Here is a 13,521-nt window from a genome sequence, read left to right as displayed (position 1 = left end):
CAGGGTGGAATTCTTGATCAGGTCCTTTCTGCATTAAAACTGCTCCCACACCACGCTGGGACGCATCTGTGGTTACTAGGAACGGTTTATCAAAGTCTGGGGCCCTTAGTACAGGGTCAGACATGAGCGTCGCTTTAAGCTTGTTAAAGGCCTTCTGACACTTTTCGGTCCACTGAACAGCATTTGGCTGTTTCTTTTTGGTTAGGTCTGTCAGTGGGGCAGCGATTTGGCTGTAGTGCGGTACAAATCGCCTGTAATAACCGGCCAAGCCTAAGAAGGATTGAACCTGTTTCTTTGACTTTGGGACAGGCCACTCTTGGATAGCATCCACTTTGGCCTGTAGGGGGCTGATAGTTCCTTGACCCACCTGGTGTCCAAGGTAAGTCACTCTGTTTAGGCCTATTTGACACTTCTTAGCCTTAACAGTTAGTCCTGCCTCCCTTATGCGCTCAAGGACTTTTTGTAGATGTTCCAGGTGGTGTGCCCAGGAATCCGAAAATATGGCCACATCGTCAAGGTAGGCGACTGCATATTCTCCTAATCCCGCTAGGAGACCATCTACAAGTCTTTGGAAAGTGGCGGGTGCATTTCGCAGCCCGAAAAGGAGTACATTAAATTCATACAGCCCGAGATGTGTGATGAAGGCTGACCTTTCCTTGGCAGATTCATCTAGTGGTACCTGTTTTTTTTTCTGGCCTGGGGGTATAAGAAGGTCCCAAAATTCTGTGCCTCTTGCCCAAATTGTCAAATTGACCTGGATTAGTGAGGTAATCCATGTGTTGTTATACTGAGTTACTGGGCATTCCTCTGTTAATGTATTGATTTAGGTTAATGGCGGGGGAGAGGGGAAGGGTGAAAAAATAATGGCTGAATTATTTCAGTAGTAGATACTACTTTCAGGTTCCAGACATAGTTGCACTGTTGTTTTGCCGTGACTGGATGCCTAGAGAGAACTAAATGGTTAAACAGACTCTCTGGAGAGTGAGAGAGTGTGGAGTTGTCAATGAGGTGTTCCTGAGGAGAACAGACTGATGGGGAAATTTATGGAGACAGGTCCTACAGGAAAGTCTGAAGCAGCTGCGGCCTCCCCAGATTTACAGGGGACAGTAATCCTAAACACTATATGGTTTTAAGATCTTTTTCTCTGAAATCCCTTGGTTCTAAATAAACAACACTTTGCTTCAAGAAGGATGTCTGGTTACTGTATGTCATTGGTCATATCTCTTGGAAGGAACTGAACTTCTGGTATTGACCCTACCTTGGGCCTCATGACATAATCATGGTTCATCCCAGAGGACCTCAGTGCAAAGAGGTCCTGTCTGAGAGTGGGAAAATCACATGATTCCACCCCCAGAGACAGAGAGATGTAATGGCTTGAGGCCTGAGACCTAAAAGGGGGTACACTCAAAGAGACTAATAGGTGTCAAAGGTAGAGTTAGACTGCGAACTGTGACAAAGATAAACAACAAATTCATAATACTGGAAAGTAAAAAAATTAAATAAGGAGCTTACATTTAGTTAGTGCTAAACAGTGCTCTTGTTGTGTGTGCTCTTTTCAAGAAGACTACAGTAGGTTCACGTAAAGGACAAACACAAAATGAAACTCATAGTGAAAAATGCCCTCAAGTGAATTCATAGAGATAACTATGTTATCAGTAGAGATGTGCCTGTGTTAATTCTGTGCTTTACAGGACTTGCACAGACAAGATTATCTCTGGGAAAAATTTAAAGGGAGCAACAGACAAATACTACCTTACCATCCATGTAATCTATTGATGGTACAGTGGAGTGACGTGTTAATGTCAGTATTTCAGGCTGATAATATTGCGCCTTTACCATTTATCACTCAGAGGTAGAATTCAGCTGCCAGAACTAATACAGACCACTTACACATAGTCTGACCCCACCATCCTGGGAGGTACTGATGCTCCTTTATGAGCTAATAGGAGTCAGCTCAGGCATAATTCCAACACTACTGTCACTGCAAGTTAACATAGCTGCTCTCATTGGTTACAGCAGTAGCTTGCAGCGCTCTTGACAGGGGCATAAAATTAAGAGTTATTAGAGTACAGTAAAGTAGGGTTTTTTATTTTTAAAGAATTATTGTGTTTACAAGTTCAGACACTGTGACTATAAACTCACTTTTATTATCATATACATGCAAACATATAAAGAGCCCTGTGTAGGCATGATTATGCAGCTGCACAATTATCCTTCTTTTATTTGCTGCCTAATTGTGCTGCACAATCTAATTTTTTATTAACAAAAATGGTTTCTAGCCTGATTGTGAAGATAATCTTCAGAAAATTAAACAAGCATAAACCGATGTAGCGATATGTGTCCAAATCTGCAGACAGCTTGAAACAACAGCCCCCATTCATTTCTGAGCTGTTAACTTTGAAGTCTGCATTTGAAAGTTGATATTTTAAAATCAAAACATTGTTAACATTGTTAAATTTAACCAAAATCTCAAGCTAACATACTTCTCCGTTGTTCCTGTATATAATGGCAAATATTGGAATGGGGTGCAGTTGGATAACTAGTTACTGTCAAGAATTGCTGGGGTGGGAAACAGGAATTAAAACACCTCTCCTCCATATTTAAAGTCACAAGAAGCACAGTGGGAAAGCACTTTTAGGTCTACTGAATGTTACCTTTGATTTTTGATTTATGTTTTATGATGAATGTTACCTTTGATATATGATTTATGTGATAAAATGATGATATAGTTGCCCCTACAGTTCCCTAATGAGCCTCTGTAGTGAGTGATTGCTACTACCAGAAGAATCTTCTGTGACTTGCTCTTTGTTTATCCACATGCCTTACATATTATTTTTACTGGTTGGAACTATTTTAGCAAAGGTGGAAAATAGGGGAGACCAATTTCTGATTTCTTCAGATTTTCATAACATGTCCATCAGCCATTGCCTGATTTTGTTCTAACATCCTTTATATAAAAGGACTACATAACTTTTGAATATTAAATATTTTGGGGAGGGAGAATGTATTGTAATCAATAATACATGGTTAAAGAGTCAGTATAAAGATAATTTGTTGTGTATATTACCACATAACTAGTCAGTGGCTTTTGACATAGCAGTTGCTTAGTGAGTAGATGTTTATGAACGTGTAATGCACTGTGCATGGAAGTGACTAGTTTGAGTTCTAGTTCTACTCTAAGCCAGATAATATTTAAAGGAACAAATTCTGCTTTTGTATACAATACGGAAACTTAATTCCCAGTGAAGCCAGTTTACAGTTTTGAGTTCATGTTGACATTGTGGCTTGTATCTCAGTATAGAGTTTGATCCAATATATCTTATTTTTTCTAGAATATGACTAAATATGCATATGAACATATAGCACTGAAAATATTACCTTTCCTTGCTTCCTTTATTAATGTTCATTATGCCAGTGTTTGTAATGTGTTGTCTTAGTTTGTCGGCTGGTACCATTCTATGATTTAACTCTCAGCTCTTAGAAAGATTTTGATATTCAAAATAACTCTCTAGTTAACTCCCCTCACCCTGAGCCCCCCTGCTTTTTTCACTGTGTATATTTGCCTTTAATTGACAAGCTATTCTGAGGAATTAAGTATTCCCTAGCTGGCTGGCCTTTGTAAAGAAGATGATCCTTGAAGGCAATCAACAAACTGAAACACAGCATGTTTTCTTAGCTTGTAATACCTAATAAATCAATACCAGGCAAACATTCTTGCTTTAAAGGTTAAATACTTTAAGCCTTTTGATAGTAATTGATGTATTTTCAAAAGAGGTTTAATTTTGATAGTTTTTTAGTCCATTTCTCTAACCTTTGATTTAGAGAGTAAATATTACATACTGCTGAGTAACACCTCTCAGCTCATGCATTTCAGTGCAGAATACTCAGATCTGATTTAAAGACCCCCAGCTGCAACTTTATGAAGAAATTACATTCTGTAAATACAACTCACTTTTGCCCAGTGGCCTTAAGTCTATGGAACACAATCATGTCCCCATCATCTGTAGGTACAGTACCCCAGACCACATGTGATGACACAAAAATTGAGAGAGTTAAATAATGAAGAGGAAAGGTCACGGATTCAGAGTGATCTGGATCGCTTGGTAAAACAGTGTAAAGGAACAATGTGCATTTTAATATGGATAAATATAAATGTGTACATTTAGGAACAAAGAACATAGAACATATTTACAGGACAGGGGACTCTATCCTAGGAAGCAGTGACTCTGAATAAGATTTGGGGGTCATGGTGGAGAATCAGTTGAACATAAGCTTCCAGTGTCATGCTGTGACTGAAAGAGCTAATGCCATCCTGGGATGCATAGAGAAGGGAATCTTGAGTAGGAGTAGAGATGTTATTTTACCTTGATATTTGGCACTGGTGTGACCATTGCTGGAAAACTGTGTCCAGCTCTGGTGCCCACAAATCAAGAAGGATGTTGATAAATTGGAGAGAGTTCAGAGAACAGCTGTAAGAATGACTAAAGGATTAGAAAACACCTTATAGTGATAGACTCAAGGATCTCAATTTATTTAGTTTAACAAAGAGAATGTGAAGGGGTAACTTGATTACAGTCTAGAAGTACCTATATGGGGAACAAATATTTAATCAGGATCTCTTCAGTCTGGCAGAAAAGGGTATAACAAAATCCAATGGCTGGAAGTTGAAGCTAGACAAATTCAAAATGGAAAAAAGGCATTATTTTTTAACGATGAGAGTAATTAGCCATTGGAACAATTTACCAAAAGTTATGGTGGATTCCCCATCGCTGAAAAATTTCAAATCTAGATTGGATGTTTTTGTTAAAAGATCTGCTCTGGGAATTATTTTGGGGACGTTCTTATGGCCTGTGTTATACAGAAGTCCAGACTAGGTGATCACAATGGTCCCTTTGGCCTTGGAATCTATGAAATTCCCCACTAGCCCCAGTTCTATTGGAAGAACATTTTGATGAAAACACCCCATACGCTGTGTCTCTTATAAAAATTCCATGATAACTACTGATTTCACAAACATTTGTCTAGCCATGCTGCCACTTCTTCAAATCTGAACTGTGGAATGGAGATTTTCAAAGGTATTTGGTATCTAAAAATGCAGATAGGTGCACGGGGGGATTTGTAAAAGCAACTAGGTGCCTAACTCATACATAGAACAAGATGGCCAGTAAACTGAAATCCAGCACCGAAATCTGTAGCTGGTGGGAGATATTTTTAAAAATGCAGAAATCCTTGCTGATCTTAAACACAAAAAAGAAGCTTACAAGAAGTGGAAGATTGGACAAATGACCAGGGAAGGGTATAAAAATATTGCTCGGGGATGCAGGAGTGAAATCAGGACGGCCAAATCACACCTGGAGTTGCAGCTAGCACGAGATGTTAAGAGTAACAAGAAGGGTTTCTTCAGGTATGTTAGCAACAAGAAGAAAGTCAAGGAAAGTGTGGGCCCCTTACTGAATGAGGGATGCAACCTAGTGACAGAGGATGTGGAAAAAGCTAATGTACTCATTGCTTTTTTTGGCTCTGGTGTCTTCACGAACAAGGTCAGTTCCCAGACTACTGCACTGGGCAGCACGGTATGGGGAGGAGGTGACCAGCCCTCTATGGAGAAAGAAGAGGTTCGGGACTATTTAGAAAAGCTGGACGAGCACAAGTCCATGGGGCCAGATGTGCTGCATCCGAGAGTGCTATTGGACATTATCTTTGAAAACTCATGGCGATTGGGGGAGGTCCCGGATGACTGGAAAAAGGCTAATGTAGTGCCCATCTTTTAAAAAGGGAAGAAGGAGGATCCTGGGAACGACAGGCCAGTCAGCCTCACCTCAGTCCCTGGAAAAATCATGGAGCAGGTCCTCAAGGAATCAATTCTGAAGCATTTAGAGGAGAGGAAAGTGATCAGGAACAGTCAGCATGGTTTCACCAAGGGCAAGTCATGCCTGACTAATCTAATTGCCTTCTATGGTGAGATAACTGGTTCTATGGATGAGGGGAAAGCAGTGGACGTGTTGTTCCTTGACTTTAACAAAGCTTTTGACACTGTCTCTCACAGTATTCTTGCCAGCAAGTTAAAGAAGTATGGGCTGGATGAATGGACTATAAGGTGGATAGAAAGCTGGCTAGATTGTCAGGCTCAACGGGTAGTGATCAATGGCTCCATGTCTAGTTGGCAGCCGGTATCAAGTGGAGTGCCCCAAGGGTCGGTCCTGGGGCTGGTTTTGTTCAATATCTGGAGGATGGTGTGGATTGCACCCTCAGCAAGTTTGCAGATGACACTAAACTGGGAGGAGAGGTAGATACGCTGGAGGGTAGGGATAGGATACAGAGGGCCCTAGACAATTAGAGGATTGGGCCAAAAGAAATCTGATGAGGTTCAACAAGGACAAGTGCAGAGTCCTGCACTTAGGACGGAAGAATCCAATGCACCGCTTCAGACTAGGGACTGAATGGCTAGGCAGCAGTTCTGCAGAAAAGGACCGAGGGATTACAGAGGACAAGAAGCTGGATATGAGTCAACAGTGTGCCATTGTTGCCAAGAAGGCCAACGGCATTTTGGGATGTATAAGTAGGGGCATTGCCAGCAGATCGAGGGACGTGATTGTTCCCCTCTATTCGACATTGGTGAGGCCTCATCTGGAGTACTGTGTCCAGTTTTGGACCCCACACTACAAGAAGGATGTGGAAAAATTGGAAAATGTCCGGCGGAGGGCAACAAAAATGATTAGGGGACTGGAACACGAGTTATGAGGAGAGGCTGAGGGAACTGGGATTGTTTAGTCTGCGGAAGAGAAGAATGAGGGGGGATTTGATAGCTGCTTTCAACTACCTGAAAGGGGGTTCCAAAGAGGATGGCTCTAGACTGTTCTCAGTGGTAGCAGATGACAGAACAAGGAGTAATGGTCTCAAGTTGAGGTGGGGGAGGTTTAGGTTGGATATTAGGAAAAACATTTTCACTAGGAGGTGGTGAAACACTGGAATGCGTTACCTAGGGAGGTGGTGGAATCTCCTTCCTTAGAAGTTTTTAAGGTCAGGCTTGACAAAGCCCTGGCTGGGATGATTTAGTTGGGGATTGGTTCTGCTTTGAGCTGGGGGTTGGACTGGGTGACCTCCTGAGGTCCCTTCCAACCCTGATATTCTATGATTCTATGATAAATACATATAAAAATATGGGCCCAAGTGACTTAGGAGCCCAAATTCCTTTGACTTACAATATGACTTAGCATCCTAAGGCACTCAGGTGCTTTTGGAAAATGTACCCTTAGTCTCTAAGGGAGAGGTTTTAAAAGATACAAATGTCTAATTTTTGTTGAAAGTCAGTTGAAACTAGGTACCTAATTGTTATTTGTGCCTTTGAAAATATTACCCGAATAGCATAGAAACTCTAAAAAATACATTAGTAGGTTTAAAATAAATGTAAAAATTCATAATGATTATTAATAAGGTTCCTAATAATAGTTAACGCTTACCTCTTATCTAGTGCCTTTCATCTGCAACACAGATATTCACCTCATAACTGTTCTCATGGGAGAGGAACATGGGCAATTGTTTGTGTGTTTGCAAGTTGCACCTGCAGATGTATTTGCCTTTCTCTTCACTTTCTCTCCACAAAACCATATTGGATTTGTATTTGTTTCACTGTACAGAACTCAACTGAAGTGAGTAGAATGATTGTAAGCAAGGCTGGGTTAAAATGATGGAAAGTTTTTAATAGAATTTCACACAAATTGTCAACAATTTGTTTCACAAAGTTTTGAATTCTTCACAATGTCATTTTTTTTGGTAACACATTATGAACACACATCTGTATTATAAATAGTGTGGAAGGAATCTTATGAACTCTTTGGCACTGACTTTCCAACTTTCCAATGCCACATGCATTTAGGACATTGTGTAAAAGATTATCCATAATAATAAATATCAGTCTCTTCATTTTTGTTTGATATCACCCAGTCCTACAATAGTTCAAAATGCATTAATTCTTTTAAAATTCCAAGGACATGTGAGGACAGATTCTGAGCTCATTTACACCAGGGTAATACCATTGACTTCAGTGGCTCATTTCTGGTTTAAATTAGTGTAAACAAGATCAGAAGAAGCTCTGTTCCTTCAAGGTGAAAATCACATACCATTTAGTTGGCATTAAGACCTGTTCATTTCCATTGAACAGTCAATAAAATGGGAAAGGAAGTTTGTGGCACATTTTTCTTTAGAGCTCAAGCTTGCACTTACTACTGTGGTTTCTCTCCTTCTTTCAGTCTCCTGTACTGAAGATTGGTACTCACTCATTGTTCCTGAGGTGCCTCAAATTTGCTTTTCCAAACAAGTAACCACTCAACTCCTAGCCTGGTAAGCAGTTGGGTGGAGAGGAGAGGGAAAGTGTGTGGAGGCCAGCAGTGAAACTATTTGTAGGTTAAGCTTCTCATTCCCTAAACTATCCTTGGGAGGGATGAAAGGAGAGGCGATATGGAAAGCAGCCGTTAAAGAGGAGGCTGATGTGTCTCAAGGAAATTGAGGGATTGGGTTCCTTCATCCCTGTGTGACTCTACACAGATGCATGGTCTGCCGAAGGACAAGGATAGTTGTTGTGTAGTGTATTATAGTGATTTGGGAAAGCCATGCTTGCAAGTGGTAACAAGTTTGCAGTGTCCACTTGAGAGAAACTCACCGTTCCTTCAATTTGTACTGTTAGGCCTCTGGGTTTTAGGTGCTTTGATTTACCAATCCTTTGGTGTGCTTCAGCTGATCTTGCAGATTTCTAACTTAAAAGGAATTCAGGGTTGTCAAGGTTCCTTCCCCACTCTGAACTCTAGGGTGCAGATGTGGGGACCTGCATGAAAAACCCCTAAGCTTATTTTTACCAGCTTAGGTTAAAACTTCCCCAAGGTACAAACTATTTTATCTTTTGCCCTTGGACTTTATTGCTGCCACCACCAAGCGTCTAACAGATATATAACAGGGAAAGAGCCCACTTGGAAACGTCTTTTCCCCCAAAATCCTCCCCAAACTCTACACCCCCTTTCCTGGGGAAGGCTTGATAAAAATCCTCACCAATTTGCATAGGTGAACACAGACACAAACCCTTGAATCTTAAGAACAATGAAAAAGCAATCAGGTTCTTAAAAGAAGAATTTTAGAAGAAAAAAAGTAAAAGAATCGCCACTGTAGAATCAGGATGGTAAATACCTTACAGAGTAATCAGATTCAAAACATAGAGAATCCCTCTAGGCAAAACCTTAAGTTACAAAAAGACACAAAAACAGGAATATCCATTCCATTCAGCACAGCTATTTTATCAGCCATTTAAACAAAAGGAAATCTAACACATTTCTAGCTAGACTACTTACTAAGTTCTAAGACTCCATTCCTTTCTGTTCCCGGCAAAAGCATCACACAGACAGAGAGAGCCTTTGTTCCCCCCCCCCCCCCCCCAGCTTTGAAAATATCTTGTCTCCTCAATGGTTATTTTGGTCAGGTGCCAGCGAGGTTATCCTAGCTTCTTAACCCTTTACAGGTGAGAGGGTTTTTCCTCTGGCCAGGAGGGATTTTAAAGGTGTTTACCCTTCCCTTTATATTTATGACAAGGGTTAAAAATGGAATTTGAAGAAATTGCTAGAATTATCTTTCATTTCAAATACCTCTCCCCCTACAAATGTAGTTCCAGAATTAATGCAGAACATGCTGTACTTCTTTCCATGTCTTCCATTAGATATTGATCAGCAAACCCTGCTTGAGACATTGACATGTCAAGTGACAAGATCAAGTCACTGTACTTAAAGGTGAACTGCAAAAGCATTTTAAAAAAATCCAAAACTCTGTAAAATTCCTAAGGAAGTGTGTTTATGTAGGGAGATGATGTCCCTGCACTGAAAGCCAGGTGGCCGTTATCCAGGCTTGCCAGAGGAAGACAGTAGTGCTTTATGGCGGGGAAGGGTGGGAGGGAAACAAGGTCAGAAACTGCTGCAAAAGAGGTGATGTTGGTCAGCTTTGCAGCACTGACTCACCCCGTTGGTATGTAAGGGTGAAAGGCTTTAAAAGTGCAAGCTCTGGTGTTGGAAACCCCTTTCTCCACTCAGCAGGCTAGGGAGTAGGGGGGGAACACAACCAAGCTAATTGCTGGTGCCTCCTTGTGGCGGATGTCCAGTGCAGGTACTCCATAGGGAAGGCATCCAGTGACCAGATAAATGGCTTGGTAAAGGACTTTTTAAAAGGAGGTGCTGAAGGTGCTAAAGAAAGGTGCTGAAGGAATGGAATTGTGTGGGGTTTGGGGCTCCTATGGTTGGAACAGCAGGGAGCCAACCCCCCTTTCTGAAAGCCCACCTTACCTCTCCTACGATGGGGGATGGATGGTAAGGTCCCGGCAATGGATTTGCTGGAGGGACCCAGATGTAGAAAGAGGGGGAGCTCATGGAAGCCCACTTCTTCCCCCGGGTAATTAAAAAATAAACTGTACACTTTTATCTGGCAGATAGTTCCAGGAATCTAATAATAAATTTGCGGCCTGATTAAATCCATATCAAGTATCTCCTGTCCTCCTTTTGGTATAGCTGGACAAAGTATATAACTTGTTTTAAGAACAGGACTAACTGCAGCTTTGCAACCTATAAAAAAAGCAAAGATCTCATGAAAGCACCGCTGCAGGCTTCCTGGTGTCTTTTCCAAAATGATTGAATTCACAGCTACCTGTATAGTCAACATAGGTTGAAAAGATTTAGTCTATTTTAACCCCTTGTTTTCATCCACTTTGTTTATGACAGTTATGATGTTACTTCCTGTATCAGAAAAACTAGGATTTATATGAATTGTTTCTTATATGTACTCCAAGTGTACTACACTGTGATAAATTGCATATTCAGTCATGTCATAACTTATATATAATATTTATTAATAGAACACACGGCAACACAATTTGTCATGCATTCTGGACTCTTTCACTTGCATTCTGACCATGAATCCTTCTCCCCTAAGACTTACTCTAAAACTCCAAATCTATGAACAGCATTGAACATTTACTTAGTTTATGAAAATTGTGGTATGGAAATTTTTTCTCTGCTATAGCACAAAACTCTTACAATAAAATTTGTTTGTGAATTGCATTTACAGTAAGACCTCTTAGCTCTTCGTGAATGGGTATGAGAAGAAAAATAATCATTTTAATGTCAACCATCTCCAAATTGTGAACTAAGAAGGGCCTATTTTATCTTCCATTTGTATGTGCTACTACTAGTAACGTTAATAGGAGTTGCACTTTTTTTTCTCTTTTGATGTTTGTGTATTTTCATTGCTGATGCTCTCATTAAATGACCTAATTTTATATAAATCCTTTGAAATAGTTATAAACAAGCATTCTTTCAAAGGACTGTTGCAGAAAACAAGTGCTATTTCACATACAAGATTCTGAATAAAAAGAGAAAATATCTCACACAGTAATTAATTTAAATAGTGGTGATATAAAATGCTCTTTTTCAATTTTTTGTTTTAGATCTCTATCCTGAGAGACAACAACAGGATGTGCCTTGGAGAAGAGTAAGTTAAACAGTTCTTTAAATTTGAGCATATTTTTATAATGGTTAGATAGTGTGATTGATTTTAAGATTTTAATGACTTGTTATGAGTTTAAATTCAGTGTAACTTGTGCATGAATTTGAAAAATTAAGCCACTCCACTGAGTCCACAGTAGCATGTGTGCTAAATTGTGCACTTGCTTCTACCCTCCTTATTCAAGCAAAACTCCCTTTGACTTCAGTGAGAGCTTTGAGTAAGAAGTGCTGAAATTGGTACCTCTGACACCAGTATTAATAAGCTTTCAGTGAGTAAAAGTAAATGTGAAACTCTTACCAGAATAAATAAGAGTTTCTCAAGAGCTCCTAAAAAGCCTGAAAAAAGAGGCAGTCTTCACTTCTATTGTTCCTTAAAATAATTTCCCACTAGAAAGTACCCAAAGGATACATGAGCTAAAAAACATCAGAGAATTATGAAAAAGTGGTGTGGTTAAATGCACTCATCAGTGGTAATTGCTGCCTTTTCAATTATGTTTGTGTGTGTGTGTGTGTGTGTCTATATGCTTTATAGCCAAAAGAGTGCTCACAAATTACATATTCTTCTGTGTAATCTACATATAGATTCTACATGTTAATTTCCATGCTTTTCTCCTTTTAATTTCAACTTCAGAGTGTAATAACTGTATTCTCTCTACTGTACTTCTAAAACTGACTTGTTAATACAGTAAATGAAAATGGTAATATAGGATTCATATCACACACATTAGACTTCATAAGGTTTAAAACTGAAATATTGCTTCCATCTTAGCATTTTGTTGTGCCTTTTGCATATTTATTTTTCTTCATCCCTAATGCATATCATTTACTGCCACTGTTCAAATGTCGTTATGGGTTGAACATACCCAAGGAAATATGTGCCAGTTATCTGAGAACTGCCAGAGAGCAAGTGAATGGATAGAGGCATAAATCTCTGTTGTGACAGGGCTTTGGCATGGCATTTGGTAGGGAATGAAATAAAATGCAATATAACATAAATAATATTGATTTTCCAGAGATATTACATAAAAACACAGCACCTGATGCTAGTCATTATTCTAGTTCTCTTATTCGACCATGCAGTAAGACTGAATTATTAACCTAAAATCACAATAGCTCTTCAAATGTAAATGATGAAGTAAAGGTGGTTTTGCAATAGATCCATTGATTTGATGGAATCAGTATTTGGACTTTAGACCAAAATCCAGTCCCTGTCTCCATGGGAGCAGAAGTTCCCAAAATAGCCGAATAAGTGCAGTTTTACTGAATATGGTATGGAGGCTAGATGTAGCGGAGCTGTCTTGGAGGAGGGTCCCCTGTGCATGGCACTTAGAAGAGGGTCAGGAGCAGACATCCTTTCATTCTGCCCTTTCCCTAATATAGGAGGACCCCGGAGCCTGGTACTACCTCTAAAACACTGTGGGCCAGATCCTCAGCACATGTTAATTGTCAGAGCACGATTACAGTCAGTGAAGCGATGCCAGTTTACACCAGCTGACAATCTGCCTTTAAATCCTTGTTATAACACTATTGTTAATGATGTCCAATTGCCTCTCTTTGATGTGTTCTGTGAGCATTCACTAGAGTTTGTTACATTTACAGTGCACTCCAAGAGCCAGCTGGCAAAGCTCCACTGATTTTGGAGCTATGCTGATATATAATAGTTCAGAACATGGCTCTTAAATGTATTTTTTCTAAGGTCCTTTGACTATCCTACATTTGCTGAGGTATTTTCTTGTTTGTTCCAAGGCAATTAAACAATGAGGGTCAGCCTTATTCATAGAAATTCATATCCCAAAGGCATCAAAGATAGGATCCACAATGAAGGAAGGGTAAAGTTCTAAAGGAAAAAGCATACCATAAAGTCATTACTCTGAAAATGTAATGGCATTTATAAGACCAAAATCTGAGCTAGATGTCCCACCATTTTTATGTCAAAAAGAGATTGGTTAGCTTCTGAAATGACCGTTATCTTCAGAAAGATGCTGTGTTG

At 39.8% G+C, this 13,521-nt stretch overlaps 1 protein-coding gene across 38 annotated transcripts in view; it reads left to right on the top strand.

The window, feature by feature from the left end:
* The window catches only part of PTPRD (protein tyrosine phosphatase receptor type D), a 1,703,394-nt gene that overhangs the window by 603,281 nt on the left and 1,086,592 nt on the right, over positions 1-13,521 (top strand). For all 38 annotated transcript variants that reach the window (XM_048850700.2, XM_048850704.2, XM_048850702.2 and 35 more), the window contains one exon: positions 11,474-11,517. The gene's annotated coding sequence lies outside the window, so the exon portion shown is untranslated. The remainder of the gene's footprint in view (positions 1-11,473; positions 11,518-13,521) is intronic.

The sequence above is a fragment of the Caretta caretta genome, chromosome 5, assembly GCF_965140235.1.
Source record: "Caretta caretta isolate rCarCar2 chromosome 5, rCarCar1.hap1, whole genome shotgun sequence".
In the NCBI taxonomy this organism is placed as follows: Eukaryota; Metazoa; Chordata; order Testudines; family Cheloniidae; genus Caretta; species Caretta caretta.
Note: the sequence above shows the minus strand (reverse complement) of the source record. Positions and strands in the feature narration are given on the sequence as shown.